This window comes from Mirounga leonina, unplaced genomic scaffold (assembly GCF_011800145.1).
Source record: "Mirounga leonina isolate KUSES-001 unplaced genomic scaffold, KU_Mleo_1.0 Mir_224, whole genome shotgun sequence".
Lineage (NCBI taxonomy): Eukaryota > Metazoa > Chordata > Mammalia > Carnivora > Phocidae > Mirounga > Mirounga leonina.
In genome coordinates this window covers 2,145,726-2,166,948 of record NW_023270615.1, presented here as the reverse complement: position 1 = coordinate 2,166,948, position 21,223 = coordinate 2,145,726, and the positions used below count along the sequence as shown (strand labels likewise).

Genomic DNA, 21,223 nt, shown 5'->3' with positions numbered 1-21,223 from the left:
AGCACGGATGCTAGGGCTACTTAATACGTATTTCTACAATGGAACTGAACTGTCTTCATTCTGATATATTTGTCCAGAAATATGATCTGACAAGACTGAGGATGAGAAGAAATAATGACCAGCACTGGACAGAGGAAGCAGACCTGCCGATGTTGGGAGGTCTGGCTGCGGCCTCTGGTATGATCTTGGACTGTTCTCCTAACCTTGACTTCTGTAGCTGAACTACTGGACGAGAGACTGTTAGAGATGCCTTGCCCTTATGATTACACATTCAGACCTAACCTGGGCTGAAATTAAAACATTTGCCCAGCTGTATGGCCTGGGCATAGATCAAACAGAACAAAGCAGGGCTCTGAACTTTTCTTGCCATGTCTTACAACAACCTTTTAGCTGATGGACCACAAAGTGGCCATAAATGTCCCAGGGTAGGACCAGGGCTGCTGGGATCACTCAAAAGAACTTGGGGAAACAGCTATAACATAATTGAAAAGATTTTAACACTGTACAGTGTTAGCAAAGGGTAGGGTCTGAACACCAACTTGGCCTATAAGTAATATCTTTGAGTCATAAATATGTTAATTTTACTCAAAAGTTATTCTTATCTAATAGTGCAGGACTCCTTACAAAGCTGGCAGGAAAGAGAGAAAAAAGAAAAGAAAAAAGAGAAATTACCACCAGGGCTATCAATAATATATATTTTTTTATTCCACTCATGCTCATACTTCTAACTCAGCATCTTTTGATCTTTTGGGGGAGTCATTTTTTTTTTTAAGATTGTATTTAATTTGAGAGAAAGAGAGCATGAGAGACTGCCAGAGGGAGAGGGAGAAGCGGGCTCCCCACTGAGCAAGGAGCCCGCTGGGGGGCTTGATCCCAGGACCCCAGGATCATGACCCGAGCCAAAGGCAGATGCTCAACTGACTGAGCCACCCAGGTTCCACTGAGGGAGTCATTCTATATAACTCCTGGCTTCTCTACAATAACATTAGTTCATTTTGCTATGAAGAGCCCAAATCATGCTATGTTCCCTGCTTTATTCAATAAATGAAGCCTTTGAGGCCAAGAACAGACCGCACTACTGTCTTAGTTTTACAGATGAGGAGAGTGCTATTTTTTGTTCACAACTCCCTGCGACATGCAATAGCAATGACAGTCCCACCTAGGAGCTTGAGGTCCCTCTGGATTCAGATGCAACTTGTGGCACTCCAGCAGCCTTGAGAGTCCAGGAGGATGAAGAGCAGGACAGCAGGGAGAGCTGACATAATCCTCTTACTAAGTATTAGTATTTGGCTGAACATGAGAATCACCTGGGGAGCTTTAAAAAAACACTCCAGTCTATGTCCCACCCTTGGAGATTCTGACTTAATTGGCCTGGGAAGCGGCCAAGGTTTTTAAACCCTGCCCCCCCCCCAAGTGGTCTAATGTATAGCCCAAGTTGAGGAACACCGGTGGAAATGTGCCCTGCTCTCCAGAGTAGTGGGGACATAACCACCCACAGGGTGCAGAAAGAAACTATCAAAACCTACGGGCTTCATCAAAAAACAAAAACAAAAACAAAAACCCAAGCTATTAAGTCTGACTGTATTTAATATACGGAATCACAATAGCACCTGCACCTCTCAGAGGACCGTGTGCAGTGAGACCAGGAGTCCTGAGCAGCTCCTACACCTCCGTTCACTTTCAGTGTGTCGCGAAATATCTCCATAAATGTGTCTCCAGTTAGGTAATTTACAGATTCTATTATCTTAAAGATTAGAATTCTGACAACACTTCATAATGAGAAGGGGGATAATCAGGAAATATTTTGAGCCACCAGAGGTTTCCTAATTATGTGATGGCAAACTACTTAGAAAACTGTTTAACTTAAGGATGAGTTGCACATTTTCTTTTACAAAACGACAATCGTTCCAAATACGCTGACCTTTCTTTTGTCAGGACGAGGGGCTGAAGGAGCCACCTATTTGGCTGGTGCTTTTGTAAAAATAAACATATTTAATCTATCTCTTCAAGGCCAAACAGCATTTTAACAGTGAATGAGAGAGAAATTGCTAGGAAATGTGTGCTGTGGAAAGTGCGTTTTGCAAATGGGGATTTGGGAATGTTTTCACTGGGATGGGATTCTACTGTTATAGCCAATGTAAGATGTGACACTAGAAAAAGACCATGTTATGTATAAATTTCATACAGTTGGGGGAAAAACATTTCGGAGAAAAGAGTTTCGGTGAGGTTTAAACCCATTTGTTAAAAATGCATAATGTAACATAACACCTTTCCATTAGTTTGAAAGAACAGCTGACCGGTATCAGTGAAGATGGAAATTTATTAGCAAAATTTCCTAAGAAATCTTTTCAAAGGTCAGTGGGATTGAAAATGAGCACGATGATTTAGAAGGCACAACCAATGACACAGTTCCATTTACAGCCACGTAGCTAGTGTGGTGTCTTTTTATGAGACATTAAAATTAAGTAATGAATTAAACCAAATTCAGAACCAGACTACTGAAGGACTGTCACATAGAATCAAATTTTAAAAAAATCATTAAGTGTTTTATATCACAGAGGATTCAAAAATTTTATCAAGCACAATGTCAATAAAAACCAAAATAATTTTTATCAATTGAGTGCAGGTTCCACAAAGTCTGGGCCATACTCTTGTTTGGTAAAGACCCTGTGTATTCAGTCAGCCATTCCAAAATCAGAGATGTGTAGTGAGGACAGAAGCAGCTTGCACTGCACAATGTAGATGTTGGTTACCTTGGGTTGGTCTGGGCAAGAGGAAAGAGAGGGAAAAATTAGGAATTCTGTCCTTGAGAGTGAGCTGTGAAGAAACTTCTGGAACTCTGCTAAAGATTGGTTTGGAGATCAAGCAGCCAAGTATACATTTCACCAGTTCAGTGAACCTGGGGTTCCTCATATTTTGATTGTCCCAGGGTCTCATACTATGGTTTTTTATGGGGATGCTTAAGAGATGCTGTTAACAAAAGCCAACCATTTTTTGGTTAAAAAAAAAAAAACTGTAACTTCTCAGCAGTCTATCAGGAAGACCCGCTTCCACTAATGCAACATAAAATCACCATTCTTCTAATTGATAGTATGTTCTGATACCAGATCTGCAATGGTCAGCCACTGGGAAGTGGAAAAATTATTAATTAGTATCAGCGAATTATAAAAAGCCTCTGCCAAATACAGTACAGTGGGAAACTATGAGACCGTGTTCTGAGCCCCAAAGACACCCACTTTCGATGTATTAGAATTATCTGTTTCACACTCCGTGTATTAATATTTGGTTTAGTTGCTAGAATCACTAACCATCTTGATCCTAATATTATTGTGACTATAAAAATGCTCGTGTGATATAAGGGAAAACTGTTATATAGAAATCACACCTTACACGATCACAGAAACACTGTTTATGCTGAGTCAGATGGAAATCTGACTCTTAAAAGCCAATCTTTAAGGAAACGGATTAGCTATCGGCAACAACCCTTCATGAACATTTCGATGTATTCACAGGCCTCCCCTCTGGTTTCCTTACACTGTCAGGGTCTCATGTGACCTAAACTAGATGTATGCAACTGCGGTCCCCAGCTTGCCTCTCAGACGCATTAACTAGCTGAAGACTCCTCCCCTGGCTCAGGATCACGTGCTTCTCTCACCTGCGGTGCCTCTGCTCTGGGTAACTGAGGATATAGCACATGTAGGTCAAAGACATCCTTTGCAGAAATTTAAACCCATCCCACACCCCAAGCAGCATTCAGAGCATTCCCCCCACCCCTGCCCACGCCATCCCACTGCTTATTTTTCAATATGGGATACAAAAATTTGAATTTTTTAAAAAGATTTATTTATTTATTTTTAGAGACATAGAGAGAGTGCAAGAGTGAGGGGAGGGGCAGAAGGAGAAGGAGAGAAACCTCAAGCAGACTCTGCGCTGAGCGAGGACCCCGATGTGGGGTTCGAGCGATCCCAGGACCCTGGAATCATGACCTGAGCCGGTATCAAGAGTTGGTTGCTTAACCAACTAAGCCACCCAGGCGCCGCACAAAAACTTGAACTTTAGGGGCACCTGGGTGGCTCAGTCAGTTATGTGTCTGCCTTCAGCTCAGGTCATGATCTCAGGGTCCTGGGATCGAGCCCCACACCAGGCTCCCTGCTCAGCGGGGAATCTGCTTGTCCCTCTGCCCCTCCCCCTGCTTGTGTTCTCTCCCTCTCTCTCAAATAAATAAAATCTTCAAAAAAAAAACTTGAACTTTAAGAAGACAAAAATCTCATGCTTCTTAATGTTCTCCATGCAGTGTCCACCACATACAACTGTCCTGCTCATTTTACTGGAAGTGTCTTTTGTTCCCTGCTTGCTAATTCACGGTGCAGAGGAGCTGGAAAAGGAACAAAGTAAATCCAGGCTAGGCTTCACCTACCAAAACATCTTATTTTTCCTTGAACGCAGATGTCCAAGAGCAAAGCCCTTGCTCCAATTATTCACACTTATTTGGTTGTAAGTTATGATACAGACTAGCTATTGAGCTCTGCAGAACTATCCACGCTACTCTGGGTGCTGCGTGAGGGTGTGGGAAGAAAGGGATATGGCGCATCTGCAAGAGGATTTGGCACGTGATGCCTGGAATCCAAGGATATGGTAACAAAACATGCTCCCTGGGTAGGTGAGAAACCACAGCATCCTTAAAGTTAATATGGAAATACATATTTAGAAAAGCACCAAGGAAATCTCCGAACACGTAATCCTGGGTATACCCAAGTCTATGATAACAGGTATCACTTATCCCCCTCCTTAATAAGGTTAAAAGCATCCACATTTCCCAGTCTCTCTCTACTATTTCTCCTCTGACATAATCCCTCCACAAGGTGTGATGTGTGAAATACTCTGGTTAATATCTAATCACCTACTTTGTGCACAACACTGTGATGGGGACTTAGGAGACACATAGAGGCTAATAGTTAGAGAGACAATTATGAAGACAAATAAAAAAAAGGTAGGCACCTGGAGAGGAATGGGGGCAAAGAAGGGTTCAATGAAATGGGATCTCCCAGATGTACATGTCAGGAATACATGCAGATCCTTGGGAGCTGGGCAACGGGTCCCACGCTGAAATCTGTGCTATGCTGGGAAGGAAGCTGAGGGAGCATGGTCACCTTGGATAGCTGTCAGGTTATTCACGGCACAAGGCCCTATGTCAAGGGGGCAGTGGGAACTGAAAGCCCACCCACATGCCCCTGGCCAGGCAAACAGTGTCCACTCACAGGAAGGCACGGCTCCGACAGGGCAGGCCTGCAGGAAAGGCACCAGTAGGTGCCTTTTATATTCCAGCACCATTTATGTACCAGCCCATAAATATTTCTCTTCTTTGCTTCTGAGTAGCATTCACAGCCCGGAGTAGCCACACAATTGAACAGTTAGTTATATACTGTCTCATTGAGTTCTTGCTTTATTTTATATTTTAAATATCATCTGCCTAGCCACACCTTCCCTCAGGGGTAGCACCACGTCTCTCCCCTGGGTGACTGTGGTTCAGTTCCCTAAGGGGGCTCCCTTAGTCGGTTTGGAATCTCGCTGCTTCTGGTACCCATCTGAATCACAGGTACAAAGTAAAGGACCAGTGGGCTGGTACCCAGTCACTTCAGGCTGACGATTCCCCAGGGCGTGTGGTAAAAGCCACTGGTGGCTTTCTAGAGTTTCCTGGTTCATACCTCTGTGCTTGGCCATGAACAGACATGAAACCGTTCCTGAAAAGATAAATGTATATCCTGGGCTTCACGTTTAGTGTCCACCTCCTCAGATGCTCCTGCTGAAGAAAAACTGGACACTGAGAAGTTCTTCGGAGAATGTCTTTCAAGGGACATTAACAATGGTTTTGGAGAGCAGGGAGGCAAGCAACTCCACTTCCTCTTTAGGCAGTGAGTCTGGTCCTACATCCACCTATTTTTAATCCTGCATTCTATTGCTAGGCAGGCCGTTTGCTCAATAAGGCAAATTGCAAACGTTTTATGGAAATCCTACAGTTGCCACTCTTTCTTTTGTAGAAAGAGGCTCTGCACAGGGAGAGGCTGATCCAATAGTTAAAGTATGAAAGACTTGGCTGTTGTAGGAAAAATATTTTCTTCCAACATCTAGGCAAAGACAGTTTCCAAAATTCCTAGAGTCTGATAAAATGAAAACCACATGGCAAATGGTGTTGAGGTTTTTTTTTTTTTCCTTTAACATAGAGGGAAGTATTTCTAAAATACATAATAAAACATTTAGAACTTAGGTAGTGGGTATCAATGAATGGTATCAGTTTTTGAAAGTGAGTGTCAAAATTCTCACAGTGTTAAAACTGAGAATAAGTAAGTAATAATACTTGCACGAGGATGACTTAGTGTCACTCTCCAACCCCACATTTATTGTATTGTTCCACTGCTGAACTAGTGAGAGCAGTTTGAGATTTTCGTCTTAGGCCTCAAATGCATAGCAGGTGAGCTTGATGGAGGGAGCTCAGTTATATTATTCCCCACTTCTTCATCCTGGGTCCCCCGTAGTTTACAACTATTTCAGGACACACTGGCTACTGAAATATTACGACATACCTTATGAACTGTTAAACAACAGTGGCATGTTGCTTTTTTATTTATTTGTTTACAGTTTGTGATTTTCAGCATATACGATTTTATACCTTTAAGTCAACTACAGTTAAGATTCCATAGCTTGGATCATTTTTTTAAATAAAGAAAATTTAAATTAAAGAATTTTTTTAAATTACGAACTGTTCTTTCAAGTATACTATGACTCCACCTACTTTTTTTTTTTTTTTTTTTTTTAAACAGAATACTGTGGAGATCTCCATAATTAGCCACATCTAATGCACCACATTCAGCAACTCTGGCTGATTTTAGAAAGAATTGCAAACCTTACTTTGAGAACAAAGCCTGGCCCACATTTGTTTAACCTGATTGGTGGCATGGATGCAGGCAGGACAAGGAGACATCTGCAGGTCTTGGAAAAATAGTGACTTCTGAGATTCGGTACTAGGAACAGCTTTGGAATGGCCATGAACCCTTGCCCTACCTCCAATCTGCCTTTTAAAAAAAAAAGAAATCCAGGAGGGGGATGGGGATAATGAAGATCTATTTGCAGGTCCTCGAACTGAGTTTTAAGAGAACGACATAGGCAAGTTCTGTCACGGTATTGGTTACTGGAGTTTCCAACTTCGGATCACCGAGATAACACATTATTGGGTAATGTAATTCTTTTTTCGCTTGTGAAGAGGAAACACTCCACTGAAAACAAAAACAAGCAACATGTTTACACACTCACTACTGACTCTTCAGATCTGAAGCAGCTAGTGAGGAGATAAAATCTAATATTTTAAATCTAATGATTTAAAGTCCTTGGATAGGAATAGGACTTTCACAGTGCCATTTTTGAACTAAAGTAGAGAAAAGTTTTAAGGAGTATAAAATTACATAAAACCACAGAAAGGACGTGAATACGGTTACTTCTGAGCACTTATTGTGTGCTAGGCAGGTACAGTGCTACACAGTTTAAATACAGTACTCACTTGGTCTTCACAACTACAGAAGGTAGGTACTATTCTTAGCCCCATTTATTGGGGGGTGTAGGGGAAATTGTCAATTAACTTGCCCAAACTCACTCAAGCTTGTGTCAGAGTCCAGATTCAACCCAGTGAGGCTCCAGAATGGCTGCATCATAACGATACACTAATAATGGAGACATGAGCAAAAGTTACTTGTCTATACAATTCAAAGAAGCTGAAGATAGTAATTCTAGGTTATTGGTATAGTGGGAATGCTTCCAAAAGTCACTGCAAAATAGGCTTCCTGATAGGATGACTTTAAGGTATTAAGAAATAAAAGAAAGAAAAAAATCACCCTGAGATCGGAACATTCAGTATTGTAAACTCATGACCCAAATAACCAACCTAAGCAGCTACATTTGAGGAACTATGGTAGAAGATGAGGGATTAGATGGAATCCATCAGATGGAATAAGAATTAGGCCTGGGAATCTCTTCCTGTATTTTCCCTTTAGTTACCCTCATTTCATGACCTGCATGATCAGAGGTCCCCTGGATCTGTCAAAGCTCTCTGACTCCCAAGAAAATCCAATATCCTTTCAGTGTTCCATGACTAAACAACTTTGTCAAATTCTTGAAATTAGGGGGTGGGATATGAAAGTGGCAGGATTTCTTTTCTCTCTTTTTTTTAAGATTTTATTTATTTATTTGACAGAGAGAGAGCACAAGCAGGGGGAGCAGCAGAGGGAGAGGGAGAAGCAGACTCCCCGCTGAGCAGGGAGCCGGAAGCGGGACTCCATCCCAGGACCCTGGGATCACGACCTGAGCTAAAGGCAGAAGCTTAACCAACTGAGCCACCCAGGTGTCCCAGGATTTCTTTTTTCTTACCAGTGAGCTTCCGTGTCTAAAAATGTGGACATGCTCAGGTATATTCCTTAGAGCAGACACAACTGTTTAGGCAATGTTGGTCTGTCTGAAATAATTTGTTTCGTTTCTTTTTTTAAATGGCACACCAAACCTGTAGGCAGAAAATTCAAGCCAGGTTCAATGGGAAAAAAATCTTCTTGTTCTCCCTCTTCTCCATAATAATTAGCAATGACAGAAGGTCCTAGAGTGATGTCTCTCAAGTAAGGCAAGAACTCAACAGAGGTTCTCAACCTACAAGACAGCAGGGAATACTGTACCCATCAAGCCGTCTTGAAATACTAAAAACAAACTATTAGAGGCTTAAATTCAGTCAACTTGAGAAAAGAACTAGTGGTAAGTCCTATCTCTATTAAGCCCATGACTAAAATTACAAGTGGAATTTATGTTTACAGAACATACTGTAGACAGTATTCATCTTTACATTGTAAAAATAATACTATAACCATCACATTTTAAAAGGTAGGTGGAGAGGTAGGATATAAATGTTTTCTAATTTCCTAATCTTTCATGGCAGTGAGTGAACAGATGAGGTCTACATTAAACGTGCAGTTTTTAAAACTCAAATGATTTCAAAATTATGTTTTCTTAATCTACTTTTAATTGTAGGAGGAGCCCTTAGGAACTGATTTCCCTAGTGAAGAAATCTGATCTGAAAATTCAGTTACTTCTTTTCAGTGTCTTCTTAAATTCTTTCTCCTAGTTCTTAGTTCAAGTAAAATTAAGTTAAATAGTTATATTTATAATATATTATTTATAATACTTATATATAAAGACATAGTAAGTTCATCAGTGTTTCTCTGTATCCACTTGGAATGGTGTTCACACGATGCTGACAACATGCTGTTTCTTAGGGGTGGGATACTGAGTGACTTTGTAAAGTTGTTTCTTCATAATGACTGACTAAAAAAAAAGGCAGCATATCATTTTTTCAAAAAATAAATAAAACTGTCATTCTACAAAAAGTAGCAAACTGATTTCTAAATATATTAATGAACCTGAGAAGATGCCAGAAATATGTACTGGAATTAAAAAGTAGACTGGAAAATAGTAAAACACCATTTTTATTTTAAAAAATCTCTATGCATAGAATAAATCCCCAAGAGAAACAGAGCAAAATATTAAGGGTGATTATACCCAGTGTAATAGTGGGTGACTTTAATTTTTAAATTGACGCTTAGCAGCATTTTCTGATTTGTCTACAAAGAACAGCATTGCTTATGCAATTTAATATAAATAAATGTACTCATTCAAAATAGAACCCTGACAATTTTTACTGGGGTACAGCTGAGATTTTTTAATGGAAATTCTAAAGAAAAGATGATTTTTGGACAGCATTTATGACTCTACGGAGAAGAAAATCCAACTGTGAAAGAATGCTTTAATTTCTAAAAGCTGACTCTTTGTGGACTATGGGCTGAACTTCAATGGCACTCTCTTTACAATCATCTTTGGGGTTCACACTGGCTGGGTTGGAGACAGCCCTTTTCCTTCCCTTGCTGCTCTAGAACTTCCATTTCTGGTTCTCAGGCTCTTTCTCCATCCTCCTTCCCTGGGCCTCCTGCTGGACAGCACTATGCTACTAACCAGTGAATAATCAAAGTTGTCTCTGAACCATATGTTACCCCCATCTAGAAGTCAGACCTGATTGATCAAGACTGTAAGACCTCATCAAGAGTCTTGATTTTTACAGTAAAATGAGATGAAGGGCATCCAAACACTGATTTACTTCAGGCAATCCCTTTATTGGGGATGAAAATAATTAACAGATTAATAGAATCACTTCTGAATGGACTGAAATCTGCCCTCTGTAAATCATTACATCTCTCAACTCTATCCATTAGGACTAGGAGTTACAAGGTATCCAAAGTCCTGACTGAGCATACTAGACAAAGAAGGGTGAGGAATCTGATAGTTCCAAATTATAGCCTTTATACTCAGGCAGGCCAAACTCCACTTAGGACTTCTCATTTGATTTTATTTTAAATACAGGTTTCCCGGGGCACCTGGGTGGCTCAGTCGGTTAAGTGTCTGTTTTCAGCTCAGGTCAGGATCTCAGGGTCCTGGGATCGAGCCCCACATCAGGCTCCCTGTTCAGCCGGGAGCCTGCTTCTCCCTCGCCCTCTGCCCTTCCCCCACCCCCAGCTCGTGGCTCCCTCTCTCTCTCTCTCTCTCTCTCAAATAAATAAATAAAATCTTAAAAAAAATAAATACATAAATATAGGTTTCCTGGAAAAGGTCATGTCGCATTGCCGGCATGCGTTGTCACATAGTTGTTGAAATCATCCCAGGACCACCCCGATGGCAGGGGACTCCCGTGCTGCCTCGCCTGGAACATCACTTGTGCCACAACCTCAGTGAGGCTCCCCGAACCGGAGAGATCCAGAAGGGCAGGGACGTACTGTTCTGATGGTGAGAGCCGGCTCTACTTAACTTGGAAGAAGCATCTGATTAAGATTTCGGTGTGGCATACTTTCCTATTCAAAAACCTACCTTACTTAGTGGGTTAAAAACCTGAGTGTTATCCTCCCCTTTGTGATGAGGTAAGATCAGCAAAAACACAGAACTATGTATTTAATTAGAACATTAGCCCAAAGATGCCTTCCCTGATACATCAGCATTCCTGTGCTCTGTTCATGAGGACAGAGAGCTTTGTTTTTTAACACTGGGATGAGATTTCTGAGAGGGCCAAGTTCAACTTTTGACTGTCTGTTTTATTTTCTTCACCAGCAACTGGAGAGTATAACCTTTCCAAATGACTCCGTGATTCATCTTTAATTCATTTTTCCTGTCTGGGAACCTGGAAGTTTTTCTCGGCAAATGCTCAAGAAGCACATGTTCCATTTTTTTAAAGAAAATGTTACAGTTCTTCCTCTGCCGTTTTGGATGCATAGTACGCTCAGTAAATAGTTGACTGAATAATGATTTAAAAAAAGAGTACATAGTCTGCTGAATATAAAAGAATTCATGTACTTCTAAATAGAGCATTTCCTTCCTCCTTTAAACAAATGACGGGACTAGCATGTAGGCAGGTACAAGTTATCATCTGTTCTCATTCTTGGATTGGGTGCTTGGTACACACGTGTGTGTTTTATCACGTTTTATAACATACATGTTATGGAGAGTCTTACGTCTGAATTGGATACTTTAAAACAGACAACCCAAAAACGAAGGTGGGAATAATCAGACTTCCATTATTAATATCAGAGTTTAGGTCATGTCCATGGGCCAGTCTTGGGGTGTGGCGAGAGAGAGAGGCTTTGCTCGGGAACCTTGAGTCGGCAGTGGCAGATCCTGTATCTCTGAACTTAAGGTCACAATTCAGACTCTTTCTTTCCCTTCAGGGACAGCCCTGGAGAGAGAGAGGGGAGCAAGGTGGCAGGCAGAGAAAGCAGGTGGATGTGGTACTTTTGAGCACTACAAAAGGAGTATCCACTGTACTCTGGGGATCGTACATGGGTGGAAGGAGTATCAGTCCATCTGCAGTCACTGCTGAGCCCCATCCCGTTGCACCTGCACTCCCAGACATTATGCCTCATGCATTCGTGTTTTTAAAAAACTCAGCCTTGCCAAAATGGATTGAAGCATGCACGCGCACACGCACACACACAAACACACAAATATTTTCTGCCCCCTTTGGGAGTTTATGCTGACCCACAGAAGGAAAAAACCTTTGTACGCGTAACACATATATTAGAGAACCTATCTCAACTGCTTTGTGAGGGATTGGCATTAAAAATAGACACTGGAAGCATTTAAATAAAAAATTATCCAGAATCTCACGCTGGAGTCAAATTTTGCATTGACATTTCCTGCAAGGGCAAATGGAGGGAAAAAGCCCAAAGCTTTCAGCATATATTTAAAACAGCATGGCCACAGAGAAATGACTGGCAATGGAACAATCATCATTCTGCAATTTTCACATAATAAATTGGGCAAAATTACTGCAATTTGGTATAAATGTTCCTTTCAGGTATATTTCTTAGAGTAGGCATTACATTTTATTCTAATGTTCTTTTTCCCTCCTTGCCTCTCACTTAGTTGCATTCTAGAATTTTTACTTAAAAGGAATCTACAATAATCATTATTTGTTATTTGTTTTAGATTTATCAAGGGCTGTACCCAATTATTAATAATTAATAAACATAAATAAAATGAGTCAGCGAAACAAACCACATATAAATCATGACAGCTTTTTAAAAGAGACAGTTTGACACTGGAAAAAGTCCTGTGGCGCATGACCTTCATTACGTGAGTGACAGACTAGGGCACCACCCTTAACATGCAGATTTTATTTTTTAGAAAACAAGAAGACACTGAGTCAAGGAATTCTATTCTGTTTTAAGGTTGGTTAGTGCCCACTATTGCCCCAAACCATGGTTTCACGGTTATGTTATTCAGGAAGCTCTGCAAGATACATGCAAAATCCCTTAAATGAAAATAGTCTTTTTACTCATCAGCAGGTGTAGAGCATAGAAATCATATAATGACTATTTGACCTGGGAGTTTCATCTTCAGTAAATCAAATCCCCCTCAGGGGACTTTTGTGCCACAAAAAAATGATAATAAGTTGAACTCCTGGACTGTCTTTGCTCCCCCCCCCAGACAGATGTCCTTCCAATTCAACAAGCAGCTCTCAAACCCCGGCCCCTATCCTGGCTTCCCTCAGTTCAAACCTCAGCTGTACTTAGGGAGGCCTGGCACTATGTTCTGCTAACCTTGAGCTGGGCCAGGAGCTACAACCCAGACTGCAGTGCTCTAAACGTGGCAAGCAAAGCTGGACTGAAACCATTGAATGACTTCCCTGTGTCTGGCCTGATCAATCCTGACATCAGAGTGTGAGCAGAAGGGCACAGACTCAATGAACAATATTCCTCAGCTCAGCCAATGGATCCGGTTTTCATCAAAACCAGTTTAGACATGCTATTGGGTGGAATGTAGAAAGAAATTCAATTAATATTTGGGGATAGAAAGCTTGTTTGGAGAAAAGAGATCTTTCTTAATTGTGACTTCTATTTGCTATGCTTTGGCGATGTTTTGTTGAAGACTGCCTATGGAGAGAGAAGTTGAAAGACCTACATCATCATGCTTAAGAGCAGGCTTTCTCAGGCTGGGGATGCTGGCAATACTGAGCTATTTGCCTGGTTCTCCACACGCTGCTGACCCTTAAGCCTTGGGATTTTCTCGGTCTTGGCAGGATGACCCCGATGCTGCCGCGAGGACCTCCAGGTATATGGCCCAACCAAGCAGAGCCGGCCTTCATGCTCCTGGGATACTCTGATAAGTACAGGCATCTTTTGCAAGGCTCCTACAGACATGGATACCCTTTGCCAGGCTCCTAGAATTCTATAGGTAACCTCAATGCAAAGATATTCACTATCAGAGGCACCATGGCCCACGACTCCAATGAAGGCAATGCCAAAAGCAGGAAGGAGAATACCCATCTCGGGTTCCTGGGACACCTTGTTCTCCACCAGCTAACTGTGTACAACTGGCCCCCTTAAGCGTTCACGTGGCAGAACACAATGAAAAGTACCAAGAGCTTCACCTCTAAGATAATGACTCCAGGGGAGCCTGGGTAGTGCAGTCTGTTAAGCATCTGACTCTTGATTTCGGCTCAGGTCATGATCTCAGGGTCCTGAAATCAAGGCACCTGTGTGAGGCTCCCCAAGAGGTACTATGCATGGAGCCTGCTTAAGATTCTCTCTCACCCTCTTTCGAGCCCTGCTTGTGCGTGTGTGTGCTCTCTCACTCTAAAACAAACAAACAAACAAAACAAAACAAATTAAATAACGACTCCATTCCTGGGCAAGAGGATAAGAGCCAGGCAAACTGTAAGAGGTAATGAAGGGGTGCCCTTCATCTTCTTCCTCCACTACCCCATCTGCTCTTCCCCCATTAAGATAAAGTCTAAGCCAAAAAAAAAAAATCCGTTTCACTGACTGAAAGGATACTTATATTATTCTTTATATTATTTTCCCAGGGATGTATGTGTTTTAACCAGAGACAAATGCTTATTAGGAATCATACCAACCATCAGAATCAATTCTCATGGGAAGATTACGGGTTTCAGCTGCTGAAGTTGATGTAGGATGCATCCCTAATATTCTGCATATCACAAATTGTAGGAAGAAATTAAAAACAGAAGGTGAGAGTTTGAATTTCAAGATATCACCTGCTCTCTAGGTGCCCCTCGAGCAAGCCTTTTAATACCGCTGAATCTGCCTTTTTTAATGTACAAAATAAAATTAGAAATCTTTTTAAGAACTCTTTGCCACCTCATCGTGAAACTAGGGGGATTAAGTGAGATACTACATATGAAAGAGTTTCCAAACTGCGAAGTGTTACTCTAACACGCAGTTAATTTTTAGCATTTCAAGACTGACTGGTTGGGAATTATAAAGTTAAAAAACTAAAGATTTTTAAATAATTCATTTTTGCATTAGTTCTCGGTTCCACTTGTCGGAAAATCCAGAATGGTATTGCAGTTCACTTTCCCCTAGCCGTGTCTACCTCTTCTTGTAAGAAGCCAGTGGCGAATGTCAGAAACAGTTGTGGAATCTAAGCTGAAGCCAGGCCTTCCTTTTTTAAACAAAATTCTCTGGTGGTGAGCGTTTTCAGTGTATTATTTCATTATAAACTTGAGAGGGAATCGTGGAGATGCCTTACAATCCATCTGGCCTCAAGAAGAGATGTAGGTCAAATTGGTAAATAAACAGAAAGCATTAGAAAACCTACTGTACATTATTGTACAACGTTGTTTCATCTGAGCAGGGTTGTGTGTCCTCACATGAACCCCTCCTCCCCCAAAGTCACTGAAGGAAAATAATTCCAAGATCACCACATAATTACAGCTTATGTCAGCCCTTCCCTCCCGTTCCTTTATGATCAGAAAGAGGATCTACTTGTCCAGAAACACTGAAGGAGGGAAATAAGCTTACTGCTCACAAGTTTTAAGCATTCTATAATGGTTCAACAGTGAAAGGTGTCAGACATCACCCTACTCAAAAGAGTAGTACCTTGGAGGGTCAAGCACAGGGGGATCTGAGAGTAGAAGGGTCTAGAAGCTACTGTCAACAAGAAGATCCCAAAAGAATGTCACCCATCGTCCACTGCAGTGGGAGCTCTGTTCCAGCAGATCAAAGAGAAATGTGGCTCAGTGGAACTATGGACAGGCAGGGGCAAGAAAGGAGGCCCATGCACCAGCTGAACGCTGTGTCGATGTAATCTTTTAGGCAATGAGGCACACATCACATGTGCTCAGAGGCCAGGAATTCGCCAGTGAAACACAGCCCGCGGGCGTGCCGTCCGTCCACACTCTGTCAATCTGCCTACTGTTATCAGAAACGTAGTGGAGTACCTCCCAAACTTAAAAATGGGAAAATGTCACATAAAACTCCTAATTTCTGCTTTCTCTTGAAAAGTCAGAAGATGTGTGGCAAGTCAGGGCCTGCAACCCCACAAAGCAGGAGCTGCCCAAAGCTGAGGTGCAGCCGCCGCCTTCCGACTTCCCAGCGGACGTGGACATGTGCTCGCCAATCTGCTGCCATCTTGTCACCTCCCCACCCCCTCCCCCACCCACTGCTCCATCTACTTAATTCACCTGCAGATATGCAGGAATTGGAGTTGTTTTTGCCCATTTGGAAAAACAAGCTGGTTGAGAGAGAGTGGAATATGACAAAGGGAAAAAAAAAAAGGAAGTGGGGGTCCTTATAGGTGTGCAATGGTTCCAAAGGGACTCGGGCAACCCTGGATGGGCCAAGAAGAGCTCTTCCAAAGGATGAGGCGGTCAGAGACGACGTCGTTAGAAGGGCAAGTAAGTCATCTCAGGTGCAGGGAGATGCTTGGACCATTTATCACCTTATTTTCTCCTTTATGCGAGGAGAAACGCAGAAGAGTAAAGCACATGTCCCTTTTAACCTAAATACAAGGAACAGGCTCTTGCCTTGGTGAATTCTCCCGTGGACAACAGGATCCTTAGAGCCTAATATAAATAACATTTTATAATGCTTTACAGTGAGCAAAGCACTTTTACATACATTTTCTTTCACGTACTCCTCAGCCACAGTTTGGTGAGCTGGACGGGGCAAAGAGTACAGTACAGAAGAGAAGACAGAGGCTCAGGAACTTGGCTAGGATGGGATTCAGGCAGGGCTTCTGTTACTACCACCCACGGGCTCCCCACTCCTTGGCAAGGACCTGCCCCCGACTGCAAGGAACACTGAACTTCTTCAACCTGCCTGGAACCGTGGTGGCTGAGACACCACCGAGGCCGGCTAGGAACTGAGGAGGTTTTTCCCTTACTAGGAATAATCCTTCCCTGAGCAAATCCATGCCCTGAAACTCAAGACTGCCAGGAGTTAGCTCAGCCTGCAAGGCAGTGGTCAGTCATGTCTAGAAACATCCCTTATTTGTTCACAAAAGTCCTGCAAGTATTTTGGCAAATAAATTCAGAAAGCCGGAAACGCTAATTATTAGGCAGAGACAAACCCAGAGTAATAACATCAACAACAAAGTGCCTTTTCAACGCTGCTATTCAGTGCTCCTTCCTGTTGCCAGTGCCACGAAAAACACGCCGGGAATGGCCTGGAGGAGATGCAAGAGGAAATGAGTCCTTTAAAGACCACGTCCTGTGGGCAGACTGTGGCCCTACCACTTGCTACAGCAGATATCAGAAAGGAAGGGCGGGCAGTATAATTTCCAGCGAGGGGAAAAAAAAAAAAGATTTTAAAAATGGGAGTTCCTGAAGAACATTGCTAAGGTGGGGCACTCAGAACTCTCCAGCGGATGAACTTTTTTGTTTTCGGGCTGGGAATGCGGATGGTGGGAGACCGAGTTTGCAGCGCTGGCTGCGAAGGGCTGCGAAGAACCGGTCCCTTGCCAAGGCGGCCGCCGGTCTCGGTCCTCCGCGCGCGGTGCTGCGTTCGGTGCCTTGGGCCGAGGCGCACGCGGTGGGGTCGGCTGCGGCCTGAGCGCCGGTCGGCGTTCTGCGCCCCAAGCCGCGCACCCCGTCCGCCAGGAGGAAGCGCCTTTCCGCAACCGGACGCCCGCTTGCATTTGCCCCAAGTGCCGCACGTGCCAGGAGCTGCCCTGGGCCTAGAAAAAGGCCTGCCCATTTCGGGTCCTGGGGCTTCAAACCACGCCGTTTGACACGAGGCGACGTCCCTAAGTCGGCCGTCCCGGAACAGAGGGCCCGCTCTGCTGAGCCTCGCGCAAACTCCCCGTGTGATTTCTTGCTCTTCTTTCTCCAGGGGGGGCAAAGAGAAGGGCCGCCCCCGCCCCCGCGTCCTCGGGGCCACTGCGAAGCCACCGCCAGAATCTAATCGGAGCTCGCTCTTCGACGTGTCCAGCAAGCCCTCCGGAAACAGCGTTCCCTACACTAGCTGCGGGTCTTCCTCTCCGTTCAGGTTCAGAGTCAAGGAAGGAACCAAGAATGTGAGTTCACCCGGGTGCTCAGTGACAAAGGACCACAGGCCCACTTTAACAGGACAACTTGCATTCCCCAAGCAAATCACACACGTTCGTGTGCCCCAATTCCCACCTGCCTCGCACACCTTCTGGTCACTGGGCTGGAGTGTTGTGGTGCCACTCTCCTGAGGTGCTTCTCTGAGGCAGAGAATCAAGCCCCACACTGGCTCGTTTCCCCTGACAGGCTGCTGCGAATCGGATTCCTGGCCAACTGAAGAAGAGCTGGCAGCCCGATACCTCTGCCAGAGTCGGCTGGGCCAGGGCGAGGCCGGAACGACTGGTCTCATGGCCCTTCTGAGATGACAGTTAAGTGGTGTGGTGGGCACAAGGGCAGCCTGTCCAGGGAGCTGAGCCTCTGCCCTCCCGAGGGCTGTGGCGCTGGCCCCTCAGTGGAGCCAAGGTCCACATGAGAAGCTGCGCCGGGGCCGGCTTTTGCACACCCCCCACCCCAAGGCAGCCGAGAGGGGCACCGGGGATGGAAGGCCTTGCAAGGACGTCTTTGTTGGGGAAAAAGAAAAAGGAAAGAATACCGGTAACATTAAACATCAACCCAGAACCAGAGAGAAATACCCAGCAGGGAAATGCAGTGATGTTAGAGAACACACCATTCTAGACTTAATAAAGGGGAAAAAGGACAAATGTTTCATTGAGAAGTGCCTCAGAGTGTGGCATGAAGAAGAATGTGTGGTGACAGAAATCCAGTCCCATTGAGGAAAATGTGTGCTCCGTGACAACATCCTCAGCAGGCTTTATTAGGCACTCGTACCAAGTGCGTTGCTCAACATGCTATGAATGAGAACGCGTGAGTCACAGGATAGCACCCCCTGACTCAAGCTGACAGCAAAGGACATCACTTATTTAACTGTAGGAGAGGATGACTGATGACTCCCAAGGGCTTTCCAGAAAGGAACACTGTATCTCCTTGCAGGGATGGGTGAATTAAAACCTGACTCCCAAAACAAGCATCCTGAAACTATTTTTAAAAAAGCAGATTTAGAAATAATGGATCATCTCTTATGGAAGATTTTACATGCTTAAGTTACAGGCAAAGCCTTGATACTGGGGTGGGAGTTCAATCAGTAGCCAGGGAGAGTCTGGAGTAAATCTTAGTTTAACTGTGACCCCATGGATTCCCTATCTGCCAGTTCTTTCTGTTTCCTCTCCCGGCCAACAGTCCTCTATGCTGGCTCTTCAAACCCGTTGCCCTGGCCCCTTCGTTCCCACCCTCTTATGATTTACCTCCACTGAAACTGTGCTGGGCAAGATGGCAGATATCCACTGGGCCCTTTCCAGGTCTTCCCATGTCTTTTTTTTAGTATGTGCTCCTACTTACCACTCTGTCTGAGACTGTGTTCTTCTGTGATTTTCTGATACTACTTTCTCCTTTTTTATAACACCAGTAGCTCCTAACCTGGCAGCGAAGCTTGTCACCTGAGTGAGTCCCAGGTCCGTACTTCCAAATGTCTGCTGGACACTCTACCTGATGTCTGCAGGCACGTTCTATCCCAAGATATTCCAGACACACCCCTCGTCTGCTTCCCCCCAAAGCTGGTCTTCCTCGTTTGTCTGTCAGAGTTAATGGCGCCCCATTTACTGAGTCACCTCCGCCAGAAACTGGACAATCTGGACCCCTCCCTACCTCCTGCATCCCCTACTTCCAATTAGTCATGAAGTATTATTCAGTCTACTCTTACCCATCTCTCAAAGTGTTTCCCGCCTCTCCAATCTCCACTTCCACTGCCTTGGGTCTGGACCTCATTCTCTCCTACTTGGACCACAGCAACAGCTCCTAAACCCATCTTCCTGTATTCGGGAAGCTCTCTCCTGAATCCGTTTCCCCAAACTGCTACCAGAGGACTTCTTCCTGAACACAAACCCAATCACATTGCTCACCGGCTTACAATCCCCCAGTGGCTTCCCACTTTCTACAGGACAAAGGATTTCCAATATGAAACCCATACAACTTCCTGGTCTCCTCCCCTCCCACTCTGCACCTTTAATCTGGCCAAGAGGGCCCCCTTTCAGTTCCCCAAGCCTGGACAGCCTAATACCGCCACGCTTTCTCTCCCTCCCTCCAGGTTCTCTCTGCCTTGTATGCCACTGGTCCATTCTTCAAAACTGTGACTTGTCCTTCATGATTCAACTCTAAGGCCTCCTTTACTCTGAAGCCTTTCCTGACCCTCTCCATGGCCATTTTTAGGCAGTCGGTCCTCTTTACCCTTGGAGCAAATGTGCATCTTCATCCCCCTGTCTGTGGCACACAGGGTCTAGGCGTGCCCCAGCAACAGAGACCACCACCTTTGCTTTCTCCCCACCCCGCCCCCCCATCGCTCCCAACAAAAGTGCTCAGCATCTTGTAATGATCAATGAATGTTTACAAGAAAAAAACAGAAGATGTCACCTTTTCCTAGACCTTCACAGGTCTGTGTCAATTCACAGCCCTTCATTCCACGCAAACCAGTATGTGGGGTGTTTGGGAATGCACACATACACATTTATTTCACCCAACAAGGGCATTTCTAAGATGGGGAAAGGGGAGCAAAGTTGTACGCCTTGCCTAAAATCTGAGAGGTAAAGATTCAGAGACTCAGGTTTTCAGACATTAGACCTGGTTTTCCCTCAGTGATTAACAAAAAGTTTCTATAATAAAACCTCCCTCAAAACAGGATGCATATTGTGTAGGTCATGCCCCCTCCCCCTGACCCCATAATTTTAATTGTTCAATAAGTCTTCTGATGTGTATCATTACTTGAGTACGCTGGGTCTTTTTGTATGGGGAGCCAAGATCTGTGGATCCCTAAGAAGGTGGACTGGACTTAGGTCATTCTTACCCTTACAGGGGTCACTGTAAAGGACCCAAATTCAGTGGGACAGGTAGAGGACATCAAGCCAATCTTAACATCATTGTTCTAATTGTTCTGCTTTTGTTTTGACCTCCAAGCTTTTATTATGTACCTCTTGCTATAGTAACTACGTTCCTGCGTGGTCCCTCCTGTCAGTCTCCAACTTGATAACCACCCTCGCAGTCCCATCCCACCAGGGAGGTTAGTACAAATGCTGATAGAAGCATCTAGCGGGGAGCTTGTTATACTTATTCTCCACTCTGTGACTTTTCAGCTCCATGCAACGCACACCCCTCTAACTCAACTTCATCGTATTGTTGAAGTATTGGCATCTCCCCTTCAACGTATTGTTTCTGGGGGAAGGTTATTTTTTTTGGCTTAAGAGGCTTTCTCTTCTAGCTATGGGTGAAAATCAGCAAAGATTCCTGTTCTTATCAACTGAGTGCTTAAGTAAACAGAGC

General features: G+C 43.9%; 1 protein-coding gene across 1 annotated transcript in view; it reads right to left on the bottom strand.

The window, feature by feature from the left end:
- The window catches only part of GNAQ (G protein subunit alpha q), a 311,400-nt gene that overhangs the window by 113,821 nt on the left and 176,356 nt on the right, over positions 1 to 21,223 (bottom strand). The window lies entirely within an intron of this gene.